This window comes from Diceros bicornis, assembly GCF_020826845.1.
Source record: "Diceros bicornis minor isolate mBicDic1 chromosome 27 unlocalized genomic scaffold, mDicBic1.mat.cur SUPER_27_unloc_1, whole genome shotgun sequence".
Lineage (NCBI taxonomy): Eukaryota > Metazoa > Chordata > Mammalia > Perissodactyla > Rhinocerotidae > Diceros > Diceros bicornis.
Genome location: NW_026690889.1, coordinates 1,050,004 through 1,068,845, shown reverse-complemented (window position 1 = coordinate 1,068,845; position 18,842 = coordinate 1,050,004). Strand labels below are relative to the sequence as shown.

Below are 18,842 nucleotides of genomic sequence, written 5' to 3'. Positions count from 1 at the left end.
TCTCTCCCCTCCAGTGCATATTTATGCTTTAGCCAGAGTTAATTTTCTAAGACAGAGGCCTCAGTGTGCTATTACCTGCTTCAATAACTTTAATGGCTCCAAGTTTCCAATAAAATAAACCACAAAATCTGCATACCAACCCATAACAACAGGCGGTAACCACGGCTGCAGACTCAGATGCCTGGTTTCAGCCCTGTCTCTCTGGGGGCACTCCCGCCAGGATCTTGGGAGAGTTTCCACAGCTCCCTGCCTCTCCCTCCTCCTTTATGCAGCTGGTATAGTAACACCTGAGTGAAGGTTCAAATAAGGTAATACAAAGTGTCGAACAGACTACCAACAGATCGTCTAAAGCATTAATATGATCATAGTATTTACAGGCTTTCATGGGTGTACCTATTTTCATTCTCATAAATTTCACGTCAGGAAGTGTGTGCTTCATCCACAGGTGAGAACCGATGTTTCTTTTACAGTGCCAGTTTTCAGTACTCAAATTGGGAAAAAGGTGATTAATTGATTAGAGAATATGATTGGCATTCAATATTGATCCAATTTTGTTTGGGCGATTTGTGGTTTAGGCCTGTTGTCCCAAAGTAATGTTCCCTTTTCCATTCTTGAAAGTGCCCTGGTTTGGGCAAAAAGAAAAATATGTAATCGCTCTGGGTAAAAACACAACTGTGGTAGAGAGCCATCAACCATAAGGTCAGAATTCACAGAGTGGCTTTATTTGGGGGACTGGTCATCTGACATCGTCTGGTTCTTCTCTTCTTTCATTTACTACTGGAGTCTGTGAATTCTTCCACAGGAAATTTTCAAGGTCAAGGTCAAAAATAGCAGAGGAGTCCCAGGCACCTGAACTTCTGGGTTAAAGGGCAAGAGACATTTTTAGAGGGTTTTTTGGGCCATTTTTATCAACAAAATTTTCATTTCGGGGTGCACAAATGCAGCTTCAAGCTACTTAAAACATTAAAATATTTATTGTTAAAATACCTGGAAGTAAAACTGCTTTGTTATTGCCTATCATATATCCTCTAAAGCTAGCCTCTTTTATCTCATTGAAACTAACGTTTTGATAAATTAAGCTTTGTTAGAAACTCAGCTATCCCTTTATAGCAGAACCAATCTGTTCAACCGCTTGCTTTTTTGTCAGAAAACCATGCATTTTATTCCTCATGGTTGAAATAAAATTCTGCATTTTCTCCAATTGTCAAGATCCCAGCCCAGGACAGATGCCACCTCCTCCAGGAAGCCTTTTCTAACCCAGCCTGTCCCTTCTGTGCTGTGTCATCTTCTTGGTCATTCTCTATTGTGCTCTTGTAGCCATTCATTCTTTCTTTCAAAAATGTTTATTAAGTTCTACTATTTGGGTGTGTTTAGTGCTGCTCCCATCTGTTATGCTACTCAATTTTCCAGCACACTGACTGATTACTAGTAGATGAACCACGTATGTTGATTGAATAAATTGACTGTTGGAGGGAGGCGAGAGGAAAGAAAGACTATGATTTGTGATACCAAGAAGTCTGTAACCTAATTGAGGAGTTCAGATCTGGAGTCTAGGACTGACTATTGAAAATGCAAAGCCATTTTCTGTAAGTGCAAAATGTGGGTCTAAGCCTGACGGCCTAGTGGTTAAAGTCCGGCACACTCCGCTTCGGCGGCTCAGGTTCAGTTCCCGGGCACGGAACCACACCCCTCATCTGTCAGTAGCCATGCTGTGGCAGTGGCTCACATAGAAGAACTAGAAGGACTTACAACTAGAGTATACAACTATATACTGGGGCTTTGGGCAGGAAAAAAAGAAGAGAGAGGAAGATTGGCATAGCATGCTAGCTCAGGGGGAATCTTTACCAGCAAAAAAAATAAATTAAAATATGTAATAAAGGCAGCAGGCCTGGATGTCAAGAGGAGAAGAGGCTCTCAGGGCACACTTCATTGGAAGATGAAATGGAGAAAGGAACAGAGTGGACAGCAGGCTGAGCATGTGGGAAAGCGGTACCCTGAGTACGTCCACGCTGACATGCTCTGTCCGTGCTGCGTCCTCACTGAGATGTCTGAGGGGCTGGCAGGGTAAAATCCAAATCTGTAAGACACCAGGATGTGTGGGATGTACAGGAGGGCTTGGGGGCAGGAGAGGTGAGAGGCGGGCAGAATAATTAGAAATCTCTTAGAACAGTCTAATCTTTGAGGATTGGTTGAAGTTTGCTTTAGGTGATTCGTAAAAGCATAAATTCAAGTGTGTGGATCTACACTTACAGTATAAAATTATTAATAAATGCTATGCATTGAAAACTGTAAAAAATCAACGAATTTTAGTTAGCACCTGTTTTAGTACACCAAATCCAAAGATGAAGTCATCAATTGTATGTTTACTGTTGTAAGTCATGTTCATAAAATGGGTTAGCTAGGCAAAGTGGTAATAACATACTGCCTGAGGAAATTAAATTTAGGAATATTTTATAGAAATATTTCAGAGCAGAGTGCAAATACACATACACATTCTTAGAATCTATCTCTATGTCTATCTATATATCCATCTATATATCATTGATGGATCTATCTATCCACCCACTTACCTATTCATTCATCCACCTAACATCTATCTATCTCTATATTCAGAACATCATCTCTCATATATGGCCTAAGAACGCTAAAAGAAAGGTCACTTATTTTGAAAAAGCCCCTCAGCCCTCTGAACCTCAGCTCAATTGCATTCATGTTAAGTCACTTGCTGTCACTTGGTGACAAACTGGAGCGCTTTTTCCAAAGGGCGAGTAAGAACTCAGGTGTCATGGGGTCCCAAGGGTGTCACCTGTGTTCACCAGCTGTGTGCCTTGGAGAAGCTCTTGGTTTACAGCCGATTTCACCTGCAGGAAAGCCACAATGTCAAGACAAGTCAAAGGATGATTGCTGGGTTGTGCTTCAAGATAATCTAGTGGAGGATGGGCCAGTGGGTGGGGGTATTAGAGGAAACAAAACTGTCCTCATATCGATAATTGTTACAACCCTGTGCTGGGTACACGGGGGCTCACTGGACTGTTGCCTCCACTTGTACATGTGTTTGGAATTTTTTATAATAATAAGTTTAGACGATGGTGGCAGGGAGAGAGGGAGGTGGGAGACAGAAGGAGAGGGAGAGAGAGAGAGAGACAGAGAGACAGAGAGAGACAGAGAAGGCAAACTCTGCCAGACTCCTGCAGGCAAAGTGGTAACTTGCACAACTTCACAGAAGGTTAGAGCAGCAGAGAAACATTTATTTTCCAGATTTCATAACAAACGAAGTGTGCATTGTAATTGAGTATGGCTAAAAGTGCTGTTGTGTATGACCCGATATCCTTCTTTGGAGAAGTACGGCGATTTTCACAGGCCACATCTCAGAGCACTTCCACCAGGATGCTGACGGCGTCTGCGCTCTAACAATGATCTGCTTGCTCCGAGATTTACGGAGGCGCCTGCGCTGTTACCCGCCCACGGGGTCTCCCTTCTGCGGGTTTGCTCACTCGCCAAACAGCGAACTCAATCACAGTCACGCCTTCGGGGCATTTTCTTTCCACACTATGTCTGCCTTGTTTGTACTTTGTCCCAAATTTGAAACCAAATACTCCACAAATGACATTTCAATATTTGTAGTTTATCCAAAAGCCATCCTCCCCTGTTTCTTCAGCCAAGAATGATGAAAATTAATACCAATGTTAAAAGTTTTAGCATTACACATAAGTGTAAACTTATACAGTCTTATTTAAAATACCACCCTCTTAAAAGAATAATGCCTTCTAGACAGTGCACGTGGCTAATACGTTCAGCCGTTTAGGTCACATCATTAATGTGACCAGGCTCCCGCTCACAGAGCTCCATTGGTTTAGCTCCAATCCGTATTTACAGGTAACCACGCCAAACACAGTACCTGTCTTGCTCTGCTTGAGCCGCCACGACTATACCACCGACCAGGCGGCTTTGACAACAGAATTGACTCCCCCCGGTGCTGGACGCTGGAGGTCTGAGATCCGGGTGTGGGCAGGGCGGGCTTCTCCTGGGGCCTCTCTCCTTGGCTGCAGATGGTCGTCTTCCTGGGTCCTCACACGGTCGTCCCTCTGTGTGCACATCTCTGGGGTCCACGTGTCCAAACTTCCTTTTCTTATAAAAACACAGTTCAGATTGGATTAGGGCCCACTCTAATGGCTCCATTTTAATTTAATCTCCTCATTAAAGGCCCTGTCTCTAATCTGGTCACGTTCTGTGGTACTGGGGGCTAGGACTCCAACATATCACTTCTGTGAGGACACACTCCAGGCCGTGACAGTAACTAAGACGTTTGTGAGAAAAGGCCCTGAGAAAGGGCGTGGCTGACTCGGCACACGCGGCTTCCGCCAGCTGAGAAGCTCTCAAAGGCCAGACCCTACACTGAACATTAACTCACTGCTGTCTAATCATTAAACTATTTTTCTGAGTAAAAGCATAACAAATGCTCTTTATAGAAAACCAAACACAAGTGAAGAAGAAAATAAAGATGACTCATAAATTCCACTACAGTACTCTGATATAATTCCTATTAATATTTGGTGAATTTCCTTCCTTTAGTTCAATATTATAAATGAGGCTGTACTGCATGACCGTTTTGTATCTAGACATTTTTACTTAATTTCATATTCATAAAAATGTTCCTACAATATTAAAATTTCTTTGTAAACATCAGCTTTAATATTTGCACACTTCCATAATATGAATATGGTATAATTTATATATTATTCTGCTAATGTTAGGCATTTATGTTCTTTAAAAATAGCTTCTATTATAATAATGTTATAATATACATCTTGGTGCACATGTATTTTTCTTTTATCACTATTTCATTTGGATAGCTTCCTAGATGCGGGATTATTAGATCAAAGAATATGACTATTTTAAAGGAAATTGGTGCATATTGTCAGATTATTTTCCAGAAAGAGTATATCAATTAAGTTTTCCACTAAAGAAACGGGGAAGTACCTGTCTTGCCAAATGTACGCCAGCTATGAGGAATATAACTTTTTAATTATTTGCCAGCTTCATAGGTGAAAACAGTATTAGATTACAATTTTCTGCACATTTTAACATAAATGTATATGTTTTAGCCATTTGAGTTGTTTATTCATGTCCTTTTCTGTGAATGTTTTATTCACGTTGTTGTCAGCTCTTAATGAAATCCTACCACTTTAATTGGTTGTAATATATTATTTAAGTATTACCAAGAATTATTTCCAGTTATTGTTTACAACTTAATTTGTTCTTTATAGTTTAAATATATAATTTTTTTGTTTACAAAATTGAATCAATCAAGATTTCTCTTACTATTTCCTGAGTTTGTGCTTGGGAAGTTCTACTACACCTTGATCTAATATTATTATCCTCCCACACGTGTCCAGTTCTTAAAAGGTTTTTCCTTTTGATCTTGGTCTGGAATTTATTTTGAAGAATGGTATTAAATAAAGAGTTAATTCTATTTTTGTATAAATAACCATTTTTTCTCAGCACGATTTCTTGAGTAATCCTTTCCTGGCTTTTCCAAGTGAAATATAATCATTCCTTTATATATGAGAAACATCTCTGAATATATGAAGAGCTATTCATCTTTCTGTTTATTTGTGTTCTGAATTGTATATGTCTCAAAGTTATTATCATAACTATTATCACAGTTTTGGAATTCTGAGAGACTTGAAGCCAATTTAGATCTATCAACGAGATCATCACTAAGCCCGGGGCACTTCTTGATTATCAGCTTAGTTATTCCACACACCCACTTTCACGGTTATTTTGTGTGTTCTCTTCCTAGTGCGGGCGATTATTTTCACTAGTCATATGACCATAAAGTAAACCTTTCTTCCCCTCCCCTCCCTCCACTTCATGGAAATATGGATGAAATCACTGCCAACGGGCGCAGGCAAAGCACGGACCTCCCAACACCACTGGTCCATCAGATATTTATCGAGTGCCTGCTGTGGGAAGGCAGTGTTTTAGACATGGAGGATCCAGCAGTGAACAAAACAGACCAAAATTTCTGCTCCATGGACCTTAAAAGAAAGAAGTAAGTAAAACTCGCACAGTGTGGGAGGGAGAAAAACAGAGGTGGAGCTGGCCTACGGCTCAGGAGGGCTGAGTGGGCAAATTTCTCCCGACGTCGTTTTCCGAGACATCACGATGCGAGTTTGAAATAAATGGGCTGTGGTGAACGAGTGTTTATGCAATGGAAATGCAAATGCTACAAATCAGGGCTCTTTTTTTCTTTTTTCTTTTTTTTTGAGAGGGAGAGCTGATTCACAGGTGGGCACTGTTGGTGATAAGTAACAAAGAGAAATTGAAGCAGGGAAGGGAGATAAGGTGTGCTGAGGATGGGGCCTGGCATTTCAGTTTTAAATATGGGGCCCAGAAGCCTTCCTGAGGATGTGACGTTGGAGTGACGTCCCACATGGAATGAGGGAATAAGCTGTGCAGACATCTGCGGGGAGAGGACCCAATAGAGGAAGGACATGTGCAAAAGCCCGGGAGAGGAGAGAGTCTGGCACGTTAAAAGGAGGGAATTGTGGCTGAAACAGAGGAATGGGGGACAGTGGTGGAAAACAAGTCAGAGAGGATGCCTTCAAGGTCATCAGATGACCTTGGGTTTCCACCTGCATGAGGGTGGAAGCTAGTGGAATGTACTGGCTAGTTAGCACCCAAGACGGCACCCTGTGGTCCCACATCCTTGTATTCATTCCCTTTTGTAGGTCCTGTCCTATGGAATTAGGGCTGGCTTGGGCCACCAAAGCAGCAGCATGTGCAAAAGTCTTGCAGTTTCCATCACCCAGGTCTTCTGTATCACTCTCTGCAGGAAACCAGCCACCACGTCAGGAAGACACTCAAGCAGCCCCCTGGAGAGGTGCCCGTGGAGAGGAACCAGCTAGCATGTGAATGACCCACCTTGGAAGTGCATCTGCAAACCCCAACCCAGCCTTCGATGACTGCAGCCCCAGAGAGTCCCTGAGCCTGGACCACCTGAGCATGCTGCTTCCACTCTCCTCACCTCCAGAAGAGGAGAGAGATCACGAATTATTACTCTTGTTTTAAGGCACTAAGTTTGGGGTGATTTGATATGCAGCACTACGTAAGTAATACAGACAGCATTCAGGGGCGGTGCAGCCAAGTAATCTGTGATATTAGAGTGCCTGCTGACATCTGGGAGTGGAGGAAGTAGAGCCCCAGTGAGAAATCCAAAAGACAGAATCAGAGCAGCAAGGACAGACAGGAAACCAACAGGGGTGAGTGTGAGCTGTGATGACTCCTCCGTCTCCAAAACTTGCTGAGGTGTTGAGGATGGCACTGTAGGAGTCATCACTCAGTCTGTGAACCATTCACACGGTTCTGAGAGATTCCCTTCAGAGGTCACACATGCAGTTGGCCACCAGGACGGTAAGTGACAGTGATTCACTGGGAAGCAGCTTCTTTTCTCCCACACTGTCAATGATTTGAACATTGTACAGAGGTTTTGGGAGGAAATGACGTGCGTCAGGGAAGCCCCTCACAAAGCTAGTTAGGTGTAGGGTTTGAACGTGTCTCGTTTTTCCTAGTAACCATTCTTATCTTTCAAAACAAGTTTTCCACAGAATGCTCATAACTTAGTAAAAGCACAGAGGAGTGTTGGTTCCAACAGAAGCAGGTGGATTCGTAAAGCATGAACAAATTTAAGAATGGAAACGGGTTTTCGAATAAAGCATAAATCACTGTGATTTGTTAGTTGTTCCATGAAATAAAATAGGGCATAAACTCTCTTATTACTCACCATACCAATTATACAACGCACACGAGCGCATTTCACAGTAACGGGCACTAAGATTAATATACGTCAATTCATTATGATGGGGGAGTGATCGATGCCTTTGGGCCATCTCCTGACTGCAGCACCAACATGGAGCCGCAGACACACAGCTCCCCCCCAACAGGACATTTTCCACACTAAGGACATGGATTTAGGAAAAGGCATTTCTTGTCGTGAGGTTAATATCACATGATCCCTCAATTTTCATTTTTGAAAACATTATGTTAAGAGAAAACTGATAAGAGGCTCTTAGACTCTAGAAAGAGATCAAGTGTGGGCAGCCTCCTCGTTGAACCTACACAAATCCCTGACTTTAACCAGGTGGAGTTAGAGTTGCCCACTGGGACAACTAGAACCATTGAGTGGTCAATTACGGCTTCTAGATCCACCTGAGCAGCGGTGGCTGAGGCAGCAGATAAAGACCCAGAACCTGGGCTGTCTGCTTGGGTCAGTGGTTCTCAAACTTGGAGGCCAGTAAAATGATGGACATTTTATAAAAACACAGCTGCTCAGTTCCTGGCCCCCACCCCGATCAAATGAACCAGAACCCCCAAGGGATAAGAAGCAGGCATGTGTACTTTTATTTTGTGGTGAGGAAGACTGGCCCTGAGCTAACATCTGTGCCAATCTTCCTCTATTTTGTATATGGGATGCCACCACAGCATGGCTTGACAAGCGGTGTGTACTTCCGAGCCTGGGATCCGAACCCACGAACCCCAGACGGCCGAAGCAGAGCACGCGAACTTAACCACTATCCCACCAGGCCAGCCCCAGGCACATGTACTTTTCACAAGACTTCACTGAGTCTGATGTACCCTAAAGGTTAAGAATCACAGGCTCAATTGATTCCAGCTCTTGATGGAAATCTTTGAGTTGTACGGATATGGGCCATTTAATTTTGGAAGGAAAAGTATATTCCTAGATCCCAGAGTAAACCCATTAGCCCAATTCATCTTTCTGTTAGGGTGTTCATGTGCCAGAGGCACTCCCTAACAGGGTAGCATCATAGAGGCACGCCACCTGTCCAAAAAGCCACAGATCAGGAATCCTTAATAGTTCCCTGTCCTCACAAACAGCACTCTGAGTAGCGTCCAGATTCATGGGAAGCTGAGAAATGGTTCCCCCAAGAAAGGAAGACAGAGGTCGCTGTCCTTGCCAACCTTGTACACAAAGTGACAAAGATCTGAAAAACAGACATGCAGAAACAGCTGGGAGAATTTAAACTTAAACAATGTCTACAACCATGTTCTGTGTGTTAATTTGCTGATTTTTCTGATCTGGTCTCTAGAGATATCTACTTTATGACATCACCAACGGAAGAAAAAGTTTATTAAAATCAAACGTCTAGGTTCTTGAGGAAAGAACAAAAGCTTTGGGGTTCACCAATCTGCAATGGATCCCTTTTGTCCTCGAGCTGGTTATTGAAGCACAAGTGAAGACAATGGTACCTTTCTTTTAGGATTGCTTAGAGGATTAAATTAGATAATACATGTGACGTTCCTGGAACATAGTAGTTGGCCAATAAATGTACGTTTTTCTTTCTCTCTGGGACAATTTTTCAATATGGAAAATAATGAACTGTGCCAACTTACATAAAACCGATTTCTAATATCTAAGCAGCTCAAGAATTTGCTAGAACATAAGGTTCTCAAGAGCAAGGACTAGGTCCCCTTTGTCTGCGTGTTCCTGACAGCCCCCGCTGAGGACAGTCCATGGTGATGGACTAAGGATGCACACACTTATTGATCTGAACTGGACATGTGTTGTTACATATCGGCATCTGGCATGTCCTACTTTTCTGTAAGACTAACTCAGAAGGGAACAGTTTGGTTATATGCATCCCTAACAGCCTCGGGATTCACACCAGACAATAAGAATTTGGGAAACTTCCACTGCATTTGTTAAGCTGGAAACACCTGGACAGGTCCATCCCTAAATGCCATCCTTACTGCAGATCGCAAGGCGCACGCGAGGATGGAGCGCAGCATCGCAGGACTTTTAGGAGCTCGGTGGAAGTTCTGGGGATTAAGCACAGGAAAACTCGCAGGTTTTGAAAGAGGCTTCTGAAATCGAATATCTGTGGTTTCAGCCAGACTACCAGAAGCTGGATACCGTAAGAAGCGGAGTCCCAAGTTACCTTGGGCTCTGGTCTCTGTTGTGTCAGAGAACTGCCTGCTTCTCAAGCAGCCCGGGAAAAAAGTCGGCTTTTGTCGGACTGCTCCCTTGAGATGCCTAGACATGGGTTGTACATGCGTATGTGATATGTATTATTATAAGTAATGTCAACTATTATGAGATTGATATTGAATCAATTGATTAATCAATATGCTGTATTATTATTCATATAATATTAATCAATAATATAATTAATTATGTAATTAATAGATGTATATAATACATTAATATATAGTATAGTATAGTAGTGTATTGTACACACTATATTAATATATAATACAGTATTTTAGTGTGTTTTATCATTATTATAATATATTAATATAATTAACATGCTATATTAATAATTAATATGGCATTAATATATTAAACACGATTTTGCTTCATGGCTTCCATATTGTAAATCTCTTTATTTGGAACCATTGTGCCTCTTAGTGACATTCAACTCTTGTCCTTGACTAGATGGGAAACAACCACATGTTACCATTTTAACCAATAATTTCAATAAATAAATAACCTGTTATCGCCAGAGAAAGAATAGTTTTGGTGTACCTTTGCTACAAGGGACACTGTCTCCAGTGAACTAACCATGAGAAAGATCCATTTAGAAAGATAGGAAACCATCTAGAATTCATCCTTATATACAACAAACATCAATTTTCATCACATTCCTACAGTCACTTTGTAAAAATAGCTTAGTAAACAGAAAATGTCGTGAGACAGCAGTGCTCACAGAACAGTAATGGTGAATTTTTTATAAACCAATGTCATCATTTTTTGAATGTGTGGTTATGAATATACCGGAAGCAACGTTGGTCTTAGAAGCACGTGGGTTTTGTCCTCACCTGTGCCTCACCCCACCACCCCCCACCCCCGCCGGCTGTCCTCCCACACATGAGCTCCTCCTCTCAGACCTTTAGGAGTGCCAAACTGTCCCTGAAAGAGCTTACAGGTGTGTCCGCCGGGTTCTTACTTTCTGCTTCCACCTTCCCCTGAGAAGTCCCGCTGTTGTGCCAGCCAGCATCACCTAATACGAGAAAGAACATGGGCGTGTCAGGTAGGTCGTCGACTCTCATTGTCATAGCTGATGGTGGTCCTGCTAACTCGCCCAAGCGATGATGAGATTCTTGCAAAGTGGGGTTGGAGTCCTGTCCCCAACCCTGTGCTGCCCCATCACCCAAGCCCTGAAGGGGCTGCCAGAGCCCAGAGTCTCACAGAGTCTCTCCCATAAATAACAATCCCTTGATTATTTGAATTAAACATGGGAACTGAATACCATTATCTACCCTCTTTTCCAGCAGACACTAAAATTGCAGTGACTGATAAAGGAAAATTTATTAATCTGTAAGAACAAAGCTAAGACCTGGAGAGGCCCTCTTGCTGACTTCCAGCTCCTTCTACTTCTGGTCACATGGACGCCTGAATCCCCTGCCCCTTGGGAGGCACAACACACATCTAATTGCCAGCACACATGGGGGCAAATTCTCTCTCCCTCTGCCACTTAACGCCCTGCCATTCTTCTTGTGGTGGTACCCCACGTTCAGCACCAATTTCTCCAGCAGTCAAGACAATACAGGGTAGGCTGTGGTAGCAAATGTTTATTCCTCTCAGATTTCAGGCTGACAAGGGCTAGCCCACCAAATGGCATCCAAATTGGTCTAGGAGGATGGTGGATTTCCGGAAAGAAGGCTCCAATGAGAAAAACAGAATTAATATTTTATTTGATGTGTCCAAGTCCTTGAGGAGAGATTATTGAAGCATCTACTGGAACATTTGGAAGGATTGGTTACAAGAAAAAGCAGAGAAAATAAAAAATGAAGAAATCATCTTTTCTTCACATATTAGTATTGTGTGGACAAGTTTGTGGCCCCATCATATCCATTTTTATTCATATGCTTTGCAGAATATGTATGTCTCCTAAATGATATATCTAAAATAATTTGTTAAATTTATATAACACCAGTTTAAATGCAATTTTTCAACTTAGTCTCTCCCAGCAAGAATTAATCTAATCTACTACAATGTTGTTTGACTACATCTCTATAACGCTATCCAATACATTATGCATTTTTATGTTATCTATGACAACAGTCTTTCTAGATGGTAGAGATTGGGTTTATCTGTATATACTAGTTGGCACCCAGCAAAGTATCTTCTACAGAGTAAGTACACAATAAATGTTTATTAAGTTTAACTTAAATTTGGTAATTCTGTCTAGAGAGAATACTTGCTGTAGAAATATTTATTTCCATGTTAGAAAGGGCATTTATTTATATCTGCTGTGCCTATTGTTCATCTTTCAACCAACCATCTGAGATCGTGGATGCTCCATCAGAAATGTGGACAGATGTGAGCACAGTTTGTTTGGAGAAGGCATCCACAGAGCACTGAAGAGCAGAGAGCTATGTCAGGGTTTTGGTTTGGAAATGCAGACCATTCCAGGAAATATTAAAGGTAGCAGGAAGACCCAGTTACAATGGAGTTGGAATTAATTTTAGGAAAACTTGGTATAAAGGCACATGAGTCATGAAATCTTAGAATCAATGTCAGAAAGATAGTCTATCTCTCAGGACACCATTGTCTCACTTCCCACCATTCTCTCACAATGTGTGCTTTCTCAATGTGTTCTAATCTCATCGTGTGATTAATCTACGCTTGTCTCATCTCCAGGAACCCTGAGATCAAGGAGAGTTGATTGGTCTGACCATTGAGTTTCTGATTCTTCGCACAGTGCCTGGCACATAGCAACTACTTATCAGAGATTTACTGATACAAATTAGCATATGATATCTTTGTCAACATGTTTGTATCCACCTTTCCTGGAAGTCCTAATTCATTTTCCAAATGGAAATTTACTTACGAGTTTTTACTGTGAAGCAGTGTAGAAATGTAGAGGTTGAATTTCAGAAACTCCAGAACCCTAAAAGTTGTCACGTGGTTGTGCTAGAAAAAAAAAAATGATTTTCCAGTTATATCTATATCATAAATCAAAAGATGCTATTAGTCTTGTTCTGGGAAGTCTGGTACTAATACCAGAGACTAATAGTTTTGTGATTCTAAAATTGGCCATGACCATATCACCACACTCCTTTCTCCGCCTCCTTCAAGACACTGTTGGTTTCTCCAGCATCAGCCTCAAGTACCACCCTAGGCCCCTCCTACACTCCATCTGTGGAAGTGGATTACTGAATTTGCTCAGCACAACAAAGGATTTGGAGCTGAAGTCTGGGCATATAACTCATACCAGTTGGCTCCCCTTGTCTTCTATTATTAACAGGAAGTGAATATTTTCAACCTCAACTTGCACATCACTTCATAACATACTGCTTCCTGGATGTAGATAAAGAATAAATCTTCAAAAATGCAGGACAAAATAAATAGTCCTCTATTTTGATCCATATAGGAATCAGTCACTAGGAATTGGCACTGTTCCTAAAATCTGCTTTACTTTTTTCTCTTCTCCGGGGAGAATTGGTGTATAAACTCAAAACCTATCTTAAAATGTATCTACAAATGAAGCTGAAGTGGAAAATTGAGACATTTAGTCAATTATATATTCAAAAACACTTCCAACTGATATATCAAGGCAAAGCATAGTTTGTGTACGTGTAATTATTGCAATTTGTCATGGTCCGGGAGGATTCCTACCTTTCAATCCTTTTAACCCTTTGAGTTGAATGGATTTAATTCCTCTCGATAACCGTAGGCCTGGTTTCACCCAGGAGGACATGAAGACCTTCATGAAGCAGGGTTAAATTGAGCTATTTGTGGCCCCTCAAGCTCTTAATAATGTCCAAGTGCCTGGGTTCTTGGCAGGTGCTCTTCATTTTCTGGGCTTCTTGACCCATTTCTTAGTCTCTAAGGCTCTGCTTACTCTGATATCTTGGATGATATTCATATCCTTGTAACCTTTACTCATACGCATTCCAGATATGAATCTACGAGCCCAAGTGTGGGGGTGCATTCTGATAAATTAATCACTGTACAGTTCTCCCTTGTAATTTCTATCTCCCGTGACCGACCTCCACTCAGACAGCTCGACCTGAAAAGTCCTTTTCTTGAAGCAAGAATTATTGAAACAGCATAAAGAGGAAATTTGTTGTCTTGACATTTGAATTTCAAAAGCTGAGTCCACAAAGTAGGACTTACAGGAAAAAGAGAAAAGTCAGACCAGTTTTCTTCTGTAACTTGACTTGCTCAAGTTTCCTGAGAATGGGGGAAAGGAGGAAAACCTAGAATAAATAGAATTAACTGCAGACCTGTTTCCCTAAAAAGGGACCTGTGTCCGGCCAGCTCAGCCTGTCACGTCTGGCCATATTCTGCTGGAGGAGCCGGAGTCCTGGACTGACTGGATTCTGGAGACAGAAGCCCCAAGCTCCCACTCCCAGTGGACGGCCAAGAGTAGGAGCAGAAGTAGCGTCTGTGAGGAGGACAGGCTGGATGGAGCCTCGCAGTCGTCACAGGGGCAGCGCAGGAGCGGCCGTGTGCCTGAGAGCACAGAAGACACGCGGTGGAGAATGGCCTCCCTGTACTGCTCCCTCGAGGGTCAGCGACTGCTGTCAGTTCCACATCGGTGATGTCATCTTCTTTTTTTGTGCTGTGCGTAGATACATCCAAATCACACTGTGCTAATTAAACTGAAGATATTTCAAGTGTACAAATCCTAGTGCCTGCCTTCCTCCCAAACCCGGAAGTTAAGTTGGAGCCTAGGATGGAAGTGCATGCCAATGAATTTACAAAAATGAGCGCAATAAGAGAGCAACATAAAGTCACATGTTTGTGTGCCAGCCACTGCCCTCGGCACTGGGGACGCAAGAGTGAACCAAACGGATGAAGTTCCTGCTCCTGTGGAGCTGCCGTGCCAGTGGAAGCGGTAATGCCCCAAATAAGACAAATCAATGTTGGCCACTATGTTGAAGGAAAAAATGCACTGTCCCTCTCAGACAACAAATTCTCTTCCCCCAACATAAACTCTTCAAGAAGAGTCTTAAAGAGCAGAATTAATTCCGTGGATTACACCGAGATTAATGATAAAGACCTTTCAGAGCAGTTCCCATGTGGTTGTTCACTGGTGCCATGTGCAGGACGAGGCCCACCCGTACCAGTCAGTCCCTCCAGCCATTTATGCCCAGGAAACAAACCTGCGGTGCCTTCTCACAGCACATTCTGGCCTCTGGGATTTGGCCGTGTGTTGAACAGTTAGTATATATTATTTTAGAAAGAGTTCCAGCCTGTCATTTATATACTTAAGACTGCTTGATTCTTAAACCACAGCCCAAATATTGTCTTTTAAAATCTCTGTAAGTATCAAGATGTATCCCACAAAAAGTGCCCTGTGTTCTCCCTGAAAACAGTTGCATTGAAAAGTACCTGCCTTGTGTTTTAGAAAAACACTTAAATCATTTCTTGAGGTCCAGCCATCAATGCATTTAGATAGAAAATGCTTTCTGAAGAAACAGTCCTTGTTAAACTGTTTTTTAAAAAAATATGGTGCCTTTGCTAGGTATTTAGAAATTCCTCCTCTGGTGAAGGTATACGAGCCCTTCCAAAAACCATCCTGAGTTAAAATGATTAATTATCCCTAATAGACTCTTTTAGAGCCGTGTTTATTCTGCCATGCACAACACAGCAGGAGCCCAGAAATTGCTTCCAAATCCCAGCTTCTTCCAAGAAAATGGAGGAGAAACTGTGGCTGGCACCCAGGCTGATACTTTCCAGGTCTCTCCCTGTCATCTGTTTGCACGAGAGAGCTCAGACCATCAACACTCCCAATGTCTATACAACTGTCGGTCTGTACTTCACTTGCTTCTGCCACTACATACATCTCAGAGAGAGAAGCCATATTAAGACCAGAGCATCATTCCTGTTGGATGGCAAGTACCCATTGCAACGCCAGGGTACCTGGGGTCAAAGATTTGCAGTGCCCAGCTAGTCAGCAGGTGTCCCTGCCAGCGGGGAGCACAGACGATGCTCTGTTTGGTAACCACTGCCTGGGGTTGGCTGGTTGCTGGTTTGCACAGACTTTGGCTTGGCAGCTGCTGTCCTGCTACCTAAATCCTTCAATTCAGCCTCAGCTTTCGTTTTTTCTCTGGGCTTGGATGAAACTATCTTTCTCCGGGTAATTCAAGACCCTGGAGGTGTATGTGTGGTGTTATTTTTCTCACTCTTTCACTGCATTCAATTTTCTGGGAAAGGCTCATAAACTAAGATCACAACTAACCCACACAGAAACTTTGTCTTTAATTTTACTTTCTGGAGATCCTTTCGTTTATCTCACTTTGTTCTAAAACCGCAGGCCTGTGCAGGATGGAGCTCTCAGGAGAATGATGCTGTGAGACATATAAGCCTTTCCAGGTGAAAACCGAAGTCATTAAAGGCAGAAACTTCTAGAAGTCTATCACTGTGTCCATAATCGGTAATAATGAGGAAAAGAGAAACTTCTCCTGGTCTAGTATTTTATTTTTAAGAAGGAGAAATATAAATTTAGGAGAAGAGAAATTTAAGCAGAATTATAAATTTGTTGAGGAAAACAAAAAGGTAAAAAAAAGTCTCATTAAATGAAAAATAAAGTATTGGCTACTGCTAGGTTGGTAGCAGTCTACCAAATTTCCATAACTGTACTGTGTCTTATCAGTTTTCCTAGTTAATTTATGAAGACTCGAATCTGATCATAAAAAGGGGTCAAACAAACTTGAATCTGATCAAGCAAAGAAGTTTGTTGAAAGGCTTAAGAGTCTTCTCAGGTGACACTGAGTTACAGATCCAAAGCCACATCACACAGCAGAAGCTTCTTCCTACAGTGTCCCAAGGTAAGGTTCATGCCCTCACCAATGTTGTCTCGAAGTACCCCACCTTGGAGCGTCTCTGGTCCTCTGCTTGGTGGGAAACGTTAATCCTGCCTTCCTGGGCTGTCAACCATCTCTGTTCCTCCCATGATAATTTAAATTCCTTATGCAAATAGTATGTTCTGTAATTCCAAAGTTTTTAGGATAGATGTGGAAAGTACACCCTCTAAATGACATTCATAATAAAAATAAATTAAAGCAGTATATCAGGGTTCAGCCAGGCATGGATACCTTTCAAAGTCTTCTATATGATTCTAATGTGCAGCTAGTGTTAAGGGAGACGTGTCTTGGGTCTGATTCCATAGCACGTGACAGTGGAAGGTAGGGCATGTGTACATGTACGTGTGTTTGGACTCAGACCAGAATTCAGACCCTACTTTGTTACTTGTCATGTGGCTCCTAGCAAATCATGTAAACTATCTGACACTGAAAATTGAGTAAAAAGCAAATATAAAGATTTTCCTCACTGGATCATTGTGAGTGGGAAAAAAAAAAAAAAAGAAAAGATAAACATCACAGATGTAAAGTGCCTAGAGCTGTGAATGACAGTTAGAGGCTGCAACCTGCTCTGGGTGGCACTGCCTGTCCCAGTCTTCTAAACCCCCTGCTGTGGCTGCCGCATCTGAGAGCCTCGTCTTCCTTCCTGACCCATGACTCCTGGTCAGAATTTTCTTGCCATCCAGGCTGGTATAAATAATCTTTTTTAAAAAATAGTCCTCCGAATAATCATTCTGATTAAACATCTACCTTCTCAGAAAAAATTTGTTTGTAAGGTTGTAAGTTTGTGTTTCTTCCACCCATTCATTTACTTATGCAATTAATATTTATTGAATGTAAACATTTTCTAGATACTTATATTATAGTGAAGGATAAAGTGGGAATAGACAATGAATAACTAAACAAATTTGTAAGTGAAATAATAGCACATTGAAAAAGTGTGTAATTAAAAAAATAAACATGGGCCTGAAAGAAAGAATGTAAGAAGAGTCTGCCATAGGTTGAGGAGTGAAGTCCTCATCGAAAAGATAGAACATCTTCACCTAAGCTGAGACCTGAAAGCTAAGATGGCATATAAATTGCTGCATTAAAAAATCACCCAATGCGGCCGGCCTGGTGGCTCAGCGGTTGGGTTCACACATTCCACTTCAGTGGCCTGGGGTTCACCAGTTTGGATCCTGGGAGTGGACCCATTCACTGCCCATCAAGGTATGCTGAGGCAGCATCTCATATAGAGGAGCTACAACTCTACAGCTATGATATACAACTATGTACTGGGGCTTTGGGGAGAAAAAAGAGGAAGATTGGCAACAGATGTTAGCATGGGGCCAATCTTCCTCAAAACAAAAATCACCCCAAAACATAGTGGCTTAAAAAAACAACACTGATGATCTCACAGCTTCTGTGGTCAGGAATCTCAGTGTGGCTGAGTGGGGCCCTCTGGTTTGGGGTCTCTCACAAAGCTTTAATCAAAACACTGGCTGGGCTGTGGTCACATCTGAAGGAACCACTGGGGAGGAATCTGATTCTCAGCTCACTTGTGTCTTTGTTCCAGGACTACTGGCCTGAAGCTGCCATGAATTCCTTGCCTGTGGGCCTCTCCCTTTGACAGGTCCCAACAAAGCTGCTGGTTTCATCAGAGGGAGCAAGTGAGAAGAACTACGAACAGCAAGACAGAAGTCACGGATTTGTGTGACCGGATCCCAGAAGTGGCACTCCATCACTTTCACCATCTTCTGTCCACGAGCCGTGAGGCACTAGGTTCACCCACACTCGAGGGAGGGGTGGCAGGCGCAGGGGCATGGAGACCAGGAAGCTGGGATCACTTGAAAGCTGCATACAACTACATGGCACCCATGAAATGAAGAACAGAGGTGGGGGAGGAGCATTCTGAACCCCTGGCAGGGAAGCATGACAAGTCAGCTTTGAGCATTCAAAGGGTAAAACCTCGCTGGTGGTTGTTTTGGTGATGATGGGTATAGGAAATAGGGGAAATGGCAGAGAAC

At 42.3% G+C, this 18,842-nt stretch overlaps 1 protein-coding gene across 1 annotated transcript in view; it reads right to left on the bottom strand.

The window, feature by feature from the left end:
- The window catches only part of LOC131401959 (ral guanine nucleotide dissociation stimulator-like), a 182,640-nt gene that overhangs the window by 140,201 nt on the left and 23,597 nt on the right, over positions 1-18,842 (bottom strand). The window lies entirely within an intron of this gene.